We start from the raw sequence: 9356 nt of genomic DNA, 5'->3' as shown, positions 1-9356 counted from the left end.
AACCGAACCAGATCTGAACCAAAAGTGAAGGAAGTAATTATACCAAGATCTGCTCCTGTAAGAGAGATCTAGAGAAAAAATATCTCCCAAAGTTGGTGTTCACGCCCAAAGAAAGAACTAAGATCTGCTCCTGCTGAAGATGACACAACAATTGTGGAACAGAACCAGCAGGGTGCATCCTACACACTGAATCCTTCACAAGAATCCTTTGGATGACAATGAGCACCAAACCGAATCAGCCTTTCAAGAAAAACTGATATCAAGAATTGTTCTTGATCTTTCTCTTACAGAGAAAATGAACTGTGACAAATGGCGGCGGCTACAACAGGAGGAAACTGGAGAAGAAGGTGGTGAATTGCTTTTCTTCTCTAGGGTTTTTGAGATTTTATCTCACAAAACTGCAGGGTGTGTGTTCTGTGTCCCTAGGGTTCAAATTCTTGTTATTTGAATAGGGTTTCCTCCGGTTGCTTAATGATTAAGAAAAGATTTCCTGATCATATCAGGAGTTGCCCTTATCCAAATCTGTATTTGGATTAGGACTCTTCTTAATCCTACATACAGATTAGATAAGCTTTTGGGCTCATCCTAATCTCATATCAGCCCCTTAATAATGATTGATCAAATCAGCCCAGTTCGAAATGGGCTTTAGGCCCAATAAGGTTATGTGCTCAAATGTCTTCCAAACTGCTACCTAGTTGGGCTTCTTTGTATGGCGTGGCTACCTAGTTACAAAGCCTGGCCGAATTCACTAGAAAGCCCAGTGAACCCCTTGAGCCCATCACATGGACCCTATGGGCCCAACACTTACACTAAGTGGTCCCTGGGCCAAGCCACCTTATAAAAACCCAGGGATTGTGGGCAGGTGCAAGATTAGCCCATCAGGTATCATCCTAAATGGCCTTACACTTAACCTCTTAGCCCATAATGCTCAAGCACTGCCCGACAAGAGATGACCTCTCCCTCGGTTGCAGGGAACAGTGCTGCACTCTCCACTTATATGGATCCCGAGAATTAAAACCATTTGCAAACATTTTAAAACCATAATTAAATATATATCATATATATAAATTTTGCAAAACAAAATTCCAACGATTGAAATCAACTGCCGGTAATTTGGTTTCCATCAGAGAGAGTGCATCCCCGATCATTACCTTTGTCCGACAAAGGGGCTGATCCCATCACTATGATCACCCACTCAGATGAATTCTCAGATTGTCCCAACATACCCAGGTTTTGACCCCCGCTAAGGATCTCACTGATTGGCATATCAAAGACAACCCAATCTGACACCTAGTGTAGTACCATAATCGGGTCTAGGGGTCAGGTGTAACTTTCCAGTTTTGCCCATCAATCTCCAAGGTCCAGGGCAATACTAGAAATCTAGTCCAGTTCAAGAGTTCAAGTAATCCTACATTGCATGTGCCTTAGGTCTCACCTTGGCGGTTGAGACAAGCCACCTCAACAGTTGACAACACACTAGTGTCAGCCTTGGCAGGATAAATCTCCCCAGACTTATCCAACGGATGTGAACATTTAAAACCAACACAAGTCTCATTAAGTGTCCAGTTTTAGGGTCTTACACAGAAGTATACCACACAACATGAATCAAACATGTACTTCATTTATTTACATTAAATGTCAAAAGTACATCAAAACTGATTGAAGCTAAGGGCATACAAAAACTATCTAACAATTTCTCCATTTTTTCAAGATGGCTTTCTTGGGCTTCACTCAACTTTTTCCTTTGATTTTCCATTCTCTCTTTTAATTCCATAATTTCCTTCCTTAAATCTGACTCTTCTATTTTGATTTGTCGTTTTTGCTTGATGTGCTCTCTTATTTGCTTCCTTATAGAATCATTATGCCTCCTATCCTTACCTCCTGCTCCTCATTTATCCTGTTTTGCTCATGAAGTTCTAGTGTTGCTTTCAGATATGGATCATCTAGAGGTCATTTGAGAGATTCTTTTGATATAGTACCTCTGGATGGAGGCCTTACTAGGGTGAGGAGTTTTGGTGGTGGCACCAAAGGTGATGGAAAACTTTGACTGCACACCCAATCCCTCTATGTATGATCACACATCGGCTTGGAGGCTGGCAACAAGGTCAAGAATTTTTTTTTATTGGAAGCCTAGTGCTCACTGAACCTCCATTCCAAGTTCTCGCAATATTTGAACCATGTTCCCTTTAATGTTATCAATGGTTGGAATGAACTGTAAGAAGCCTAGTTGCCTTAGGACTCGTACTGGGACATATGGTGCCAATCCAAATAAACCTGCTAGAACCATGCTTTCTCTTCCTTCTGTGGCTAAATAGGGTTGCTTACAACCTTCTTGGACAAACAACCCAATGTTCCAATTGATCTTTCCTTCGATGGCCCTTTGCAATAACGCCAAGTTTTGTTTCTCTATCAAGGTTGCTACTTGTGGATTAGTGCTCAATATTTCTTTTACATTTTACGTGAGTTGCGATAAAAATTTTCCGGTGTGGATGACCAAATGTGGCAGATGTTGTATCAACCATAGTTGTAAGATTTGGAGGGAGCCATGGAACGACCATGCTCTACATGTCTGCAACATGGTTAAGCCCCGCAAAATTTTTGCTAAGATCATGGGGACCAAGGTGACCAATGATGCTTCTTTGATCTGATCCGATCCAACACTGTGACTAGTCTCGCATAAATCCTTTTACAGTCAAGTGGAAATAGGAGATGACCTACGACAACCATGAACAAGGCATTTTTTTGTCCTTCCCTATCCTTCTCTGGTTTATCTGATTTGAAGACTTGAGTGTTGTAGTTTTGGAGAAACTAAACTATGATGCATTCTTCATCTGCCATCTATAATTAAGGCTTTTTGCATGCTAAGAATTGGCATAGGTCTGCTTTATACCCCTACTTGGGAACCAGTAAGGCAATCCCATCTTCAATGGACATTCACAAGAGACAAGCTACTTCTTCTAATGTTTGACACATCTTAATTTCCCTAAAGGAGAAGACCATTCTTTTTGGATCCCAACACTCAAAGGCTGCCTTAACCAATGGCCATTCCAACAACACCAATGATAAGTTCATAACATTTTCCCAGCAGGGTGTCCCTCCAATGGCTCTAATGTTATCTACTTTTTTGAGATTCCAATCTTTAAGGGGGACACAACATCCTGGATATTCAAAATAGACTTGGTCCATTTTCTGTCAAAAAAAAAAGAAGAGGGTTAGTAGGCCATTATTATAACACCCTTAGTTTATTTTAAATAAAAGAACATGAATGCTAATGAAGTATCATTTAATACTGATTAAAGAATAATTAGTCCTTTAGCCATATTTGTACTTACTGGATACCTTTAGATTTTGGAGCCACAGAGGTTATGCAAAGGAGTAGAGTATCTTTTGGTATTGGTTAAAGGGATGTCAGGCCCTTTACCATACGTATACCTACTAGACATCCTAGAATTTAGAAGCCACGGGGCATGGCCGAAGTGTGCCAATTTATCTTGGGTCAGTCAAAAAATGAAGTATCTTTTGATATTGGTCAAGAGAAGGTTAGACCTTTTGCCATATGCATACCTACTAAGTACTCCAAGAAATAAGGAGGGTTGCAATGGTCTTTTGATGCTACTTTTCAAGAATTGAACTCTTGGAGTTGTGCATTTACTTGGCCTTAAGATGGGCATAGGATGAAGAATAGTAAAAATCAAAATGACCTTTTGATGCTACTTTTCAAGAGTTAGGCTCATAGAGTCATGCATTTAATTAGCTTTGAGATGGGTACAAGATGAAGCACATAAGGGGTCAAAATTGGCCTTTTAATGCTACTTCCCAAGAGCTAATCTCATAAGGGCATGCATCTACTTAGCCCTGAGAAAAACAACCTTGAGGTGGCAAGATAGGATTCTTTAAGTATTTCAAATGAGAGCTTTAGATTTGGAGAATTTACTGGATTTTGATCTTGATTTCAGATTTGATTGAGTTTGTTCTTTATTTCTACTACCACTAGACTTTGATCTTGGATGTAACATTGATAGCTTAAAGGGTACTTTGATGTTTTTAGATTAGGTTTTTATTTTAAGGGATGTAGGTTTATTTTGACCTTACATCCAAGGATGGAAACCAAATGGTGCAACACTCTTAGTGTCCTAGTCTTATGCTAAGGATCTTTTATCCTACTTCTATCTAAGGCTCCTATATATGGGTATTCTAAGTGCAATGCATGAAGTTGTTGGGGGAGTTTTAGACTCTGAGGTTCCAAAAAGGCTGATAGCCTTCAAACCTCCATCCATGGACAAATGGGCTTCTTTGGTTGGTGGCTAGTTTGAAGGTTTTTGGTGGATCCTTTAAGGACCAAAATCCAAGAGCACACACTTACTGTCCTTTCTTTAATAGGTGAAATGGGACTCTAATTCTATTTACATGAGAGTGTGTGTGACTGTGAGTGTTCAAGCATGCAATAAAATGAATAGAAAAGCAACAAAAAAGAAGGAGAGAATGCAGCCACATGTTCAAGTTTACAAGCAACCCTACAAGTTTCCAGGTGGCTACATTTGGGGATTTAATAGAAGCTAAGTTCTTGTGGCACACTTTTGACTAAAACAAAGAAAAGGAAAGAGCAAAACAAGGAACAAATGCAAGGCTAATTACACTTAGTTATAAAGAAAGCAAAAACTAAAACAAAGAGAGATTACCAAAGGAAAAGAGAGGGGATGGGAGAAAAAAACCAAAAAAAAGGAAAAAAACAAGGGGCTTGTATGCGATTTAGGTGCTATAAGACTGAAATACGGTGTAATGGATAGGTTCTGAGGTGCGATGGATAGGTTCTAAGGTGCGATGAGTAAGTTCTAAGGTGAGGTGCGCAGGTTGTAAGGTGAGATGAGCATGTTCTAAGGTGCGATGAGCAGGTTCTTGGTGCGATGAATAGGTTCTGATTTTTGATGAGTAGGTAGAAGGTGCAGTAATCAGGTTCTAAGTTGCAATGAGACTGAACTGAGTTGCGAATTTGGGCTTTTGGTTTGCGATTTTTGAACTTTTTGGTTGCAATGGAATTATAAGAAAGGTGTTAGGCACCCCTCTCTTCAAGCTACTATAGCAGCCCACTACAGAAGTAATTCATGCTCAATGTGCTCAGATTATTTGGGGTGTTCATCATGGGAAGTGTACCTGGCTAGTGGCTCCTCAAGAAGGAGGAAATAGAAAGCAGAATCTGTTTGGATTCAATTGATTCGATTGATAAGTAAATAACCTGCATAAGAACAGTATGCAGTAACTCGTGTATTCTTTGGTTAAGAACTTGTCAAGATGGTTGGAATTTGGTTCTATCTTTTGTTTGTTTTTTTTTGTGTTAGTATTGAATAATTAAATTCTAAAAGATTATATTGACAAACTCTTAATATGGAATGAAGTGTTGCATTTCAATCTGGTTTGGACTGTAAATCTGTAATTTTTAAATAACACCCGTATAAAGCTTCATTTAATTTGGACCGGATTGGGTCCAATCCGGTCCATTTGCATTTCAATTGGACTGGATTGGATCCGGTTAGTATGGGGTTTGGACCAGACTTGGTCCGGTCCATTTGTAAATAGACCAATATTGGACTGGATTGGGTTGGACCAAATCCAGTCCAACTGACAGCCCTACTTCCACCATATGTCCACTCTTGTTTGTAGTAGCCTCCATTCCATAAACAACCACCATAAAATGTAGATATTGCTCGTTTCTGGGTAAACAAGAACAACCGCCATAAACAACAAATATTAAATAAAAGAAAGATAACCCCAAAAATCAATAGAATGTAAAAGCAACATATATACAGACCATGTCCTCATGCTGCATTTGAAGTCTAACTTTGTCAATGAAGAGATGCCCGACAAAGGCAGATCGTTTTCTTTGAAATACAGGATTTGCTCTGCTACCAATAAGAGATCTACAAATAAAGCAAAGCTACAAAATCAGACTCCTGAAATATGAGAAATTACAAAAAAGGCAAACGGTTTTAGTACCATGTCTGCGACTTATTATGTTCTTTTCATACAACCCATCATATAATACATATTTCTTATGTTTTATTTAGGGCTTTACTATCAAAATATAAAAGATTCAAAGGGATTTGAGGAGAGAAAGAAAAGGACAAAAGAAGAGGGCTCATACATTTTCTTTTTGCTCTTTTTGTTTCTGAAATTATCTTTTCTTTCACTAAACAGAACATGGGAAGAATATTAGATTTTTTTTGTTAAAATTTTCTGTCATTACTCTCTCTCTCTCTCTCTCTCTCCATCTTAATTCTTTTATTAGTAGAAAACTACAGCCTTGTTTGGGTGCTAATAGTTTTTTACATCCAGATTCTCTACTAATTGCTTTAACCATGGAACCTAGTTGCAGAATCCCCTGCTAGATGATGAATTTCAGCTAATACTCTTCTGCTCTTGCACCACTACATCCAACCCCATGCAACTAAACAATGGATCAGGATTTCATGGATTCTTTAAACCATCACTAATACTTATATGTATGCATGTCTTCATGGGTTTATAAGGTAGTAAGCTAGGATGGGAATTAGAAAAAGTTCAAGTTTACCTTATTCGTCAGAGATGGATCAACTAGAAAACTCTGTGGCCGTACTTTTTAGGCTAGCCTGAAATCGAAAATAATAAGAGAACACAGGGGTGTTCACTCCATTCTTCCCAAAATCTGACAAAACTTTCATTACTTGATTTATTGATTTGTTAAAGTACATTACCTCTGGAGACGAGATAGGGGGTAGGCGCGCTAATTGGTATAAGAATGTTGATGGAGCCAAACAACAAAAAAGACAAATAGAATAACAATTGAAAAAAAATCAAAACTTCTCTAAAGAGATTTCAAGAAATGGATTTTACCATTGAAAATGAGAGAACCAACCAAGCAAACACTCCCTCAAGGATTCTGCCTTCAGCCCCAACCTTATCAGTCACACGCGACTCCAAGACTTCTCACTCCCTCATGTCTACCCTCATTCTAACTTCCTACCTAATCAATTTTAAATCTGCCGCTTCTACTTGTCGCTGTCAAGGATGCCATCCGATGAAATATGCTACTAACCTCCATCGCCACCCTGCACTTCATCTACCAATTCCTGCGATGAGGAAGCATGGGTTTGGGTTTGGGCCCTGATTAAAACCGAGGCTCACCGGAACACCGATGCTAAACTCACACTCACCAGACTCTCGCTCGCTTCATCTCCTTCAACCTTAGCAATAAGGTCTGCTCCTCCACCCTCCTCTCCACTCTCCTCTATGATCTCTTCCTTAGCTTCTTCTCCATCGATCCCTCTCTCCGTTCTGCCACCGTTGCTGACCGGCCTCCTTGCTGACCATTGAAAATGTGGGAACGGTTTAAGGCCTTAGGCGAGTGAATTCGCACGCGGAATAATATTTGAGTACACGGGAGAGTTTTTTATCAACTAAATTGGTGGTGTATTTTTGCTTGGTGCTTTCTATACTTTTTAAATAAAATATTTAAATGTGCACAGTGGGCAGAGAGTAAAGCGCAACTTTTAAAATTACCGGCAGTCGCCATTTAACCCCCTTTAAAACTGCCGCTATTTATCAGTTTTCTTGTAGTGGGCGTTGGGGTTGGTGTCCTTATATAAGTTAGCTTCCGTGGGTTTTACGAAACTGTTCCGAAATCTCCATTCTGTGCTGTTCCGTATTAGAAGGTGGACTTCGTGCTAGTTGATAAGATTTATGAGTCTGTCCGATCCAAGCGGGATAAAAACAAAGCTCCCTGGTTAGTTTCTAGAAATTGGTTACGTGTCACCTTGGCAGGTCAGGCCATCCTGAGTTGCTCAGTCTTCGGTCTTGACTGAAGTGCCCAAGATACCCAAGCTGGTCTATCTTGCTGAGGTGACAAAAAGTGCTAAATCGTCGTCTAATCAGCAAGCCGCTTCCACATGTCCGGGTATTGATAGGTCGAGCCAAATTACCGTTTATATCAACCAAATATATCTTATGGGATTCTTGGGCCAGCTCCATATACGACTAGGTCAAGACAATGCACAGAGGTGATAACCAAAGTGGCATAACGTTCTGGCATCATGGATTTACCCGTAAGAAAATTGGTCCCAATCCATTTACTGAGCAGCCATGTTGGGTCCCTTCTCCAAAGACCTGTAAAACTAGTACTCTGGTTCGAAATCCAAACTCATTACGATCATTGAAATCATTTCTTGTTTTTGATTTCTGTTCTGCCAAGGTAGTGTTGAGAAAACAAAACTACTTGTATCTGAGTATATCCAGTCATGCTTGTGATGATAATCTTCTGGGCTTTTAATGAGTCTTGATTACAACAGAATTCTTAGAATAAGTGTGCAGAAATTTAAGTGAACTAGGATATGTACATTATGGATAGAAAAGGCTGATGTCTAGAGAGAGAGAATTTGATTGTGCGTAAATAGTAGCAAGTGACTCAACTTGCACCACCACATACCTGTACTGACTATTTGGCATGCACTTATGGTTTATTTGGTTGCTGAGAGAGGATAGGATGAGAAAGATTGGGATGGAAAGAGAAATGGCCGAAGCTATCTTGTCATTCATCGCATAAATCAACAACAAAATGGCCATAGATAGATTAATATTTATCAAAAACATCCATCACCAAATATCTATAAAAAATTGAACAAATATCTTAACCTTATGGTAGATCTATAGATTAAACACACATTCATCTTTTTCTGTAAGAAAATAGTTGGGATCTCTTACCTTGGCACGATTTAGCAAGAAGGTTTGAACTCTACAAGTAAAAAATCGCAACACAATATTAGATCTACAAGATACAAGTCTACATCTATAAAAAAAGTCAAGCTAAAATGCTAGAAACAATGGCTTTTGGCTGACGAATGGCCATTTCTTCCCACCGGCATGAGGAGACCAACAACTCCAAAAATGATATGAAAATAGTCTTCGGTCGTCGGTGTTCATGGTTATGGTCATACCTTAGCCGGAGATCGATGGAAACGATGCCAGTGACTTGACCATTGTAGACGCAAGTATGCAGTGAGGGTCAGTTGCTCAAGGTTGAGAGGAAGGGCCTGATATTTTTTTCTCCTAGTTTTATTTTCTCATCGGGATCACACCATTTCAGCTTCATCCCACTTCATTGTTTATGGGAACTCGCATCCCATGGTTTCCCATCCCATTCATTAGAACAAATGTCGGAAAAAAGAAATCTAATGAGAATATTCTCATTTTCTCATTCTCATCGCAGGAACCTAATACACCATTAAAATGATATTTGGCAGGATTTACCCCATGGTAAATTCATGCATTTTTGAGCTTTTATTTAAAAATATAATTTACTTGAATTATTCAAGAATAAAATGGAGAAA

The 9356-nt window shown here is 39.2% G+C and overlaps 1 long non-coding RNA gene across 4 annotated transcripts; it reads right to left on the bottom strand.

Moving 5' to 3' along the window:
- Positions 1–1675: 1675 nt before the first annotated feature.
- LOC104612000 (uncharacterized) lies at positions 1676–9356 on the bottom strand. Of its 4 annotated transcripts, none has more exons than XR_016082241.1 (4): positions 6729–9356; positions 6566–6623; positions 5807–5915; positions 1676–3189 (listed from the first exon to the last, which is right to left on the bottom strand). It is a non-coding gene; the product is annotated as an uncharacterized LOC104612000 (long non-coding RNA). The 4 variants fall into 4 exon arrangements; XR_016082240.1 differs by having other exon boundaries at positions 6566–8761; positions 8964–9356; XR_016082239.1 differs by having other exon boundaries at positions 6566–9356.

This window comes from Nelumbo nucifera, chromosome 2 (genome assembly GCF_055504915.1).
Source record: "Nelumbo nucifera cultivar China Antique chromosome 2, China Antique-T2T, whole genome shotgun sequence".
Lineage (NCBI taxonomy): Eukaryota > Viridiplantae > Streptophyta > Magnoliopsida > Proteales > Nelumbonaceae > Nelumbo > Nelumbo nucifera.
This window is presented reverse-complemented; position numbering and strand designations above follow the sequence as displayed.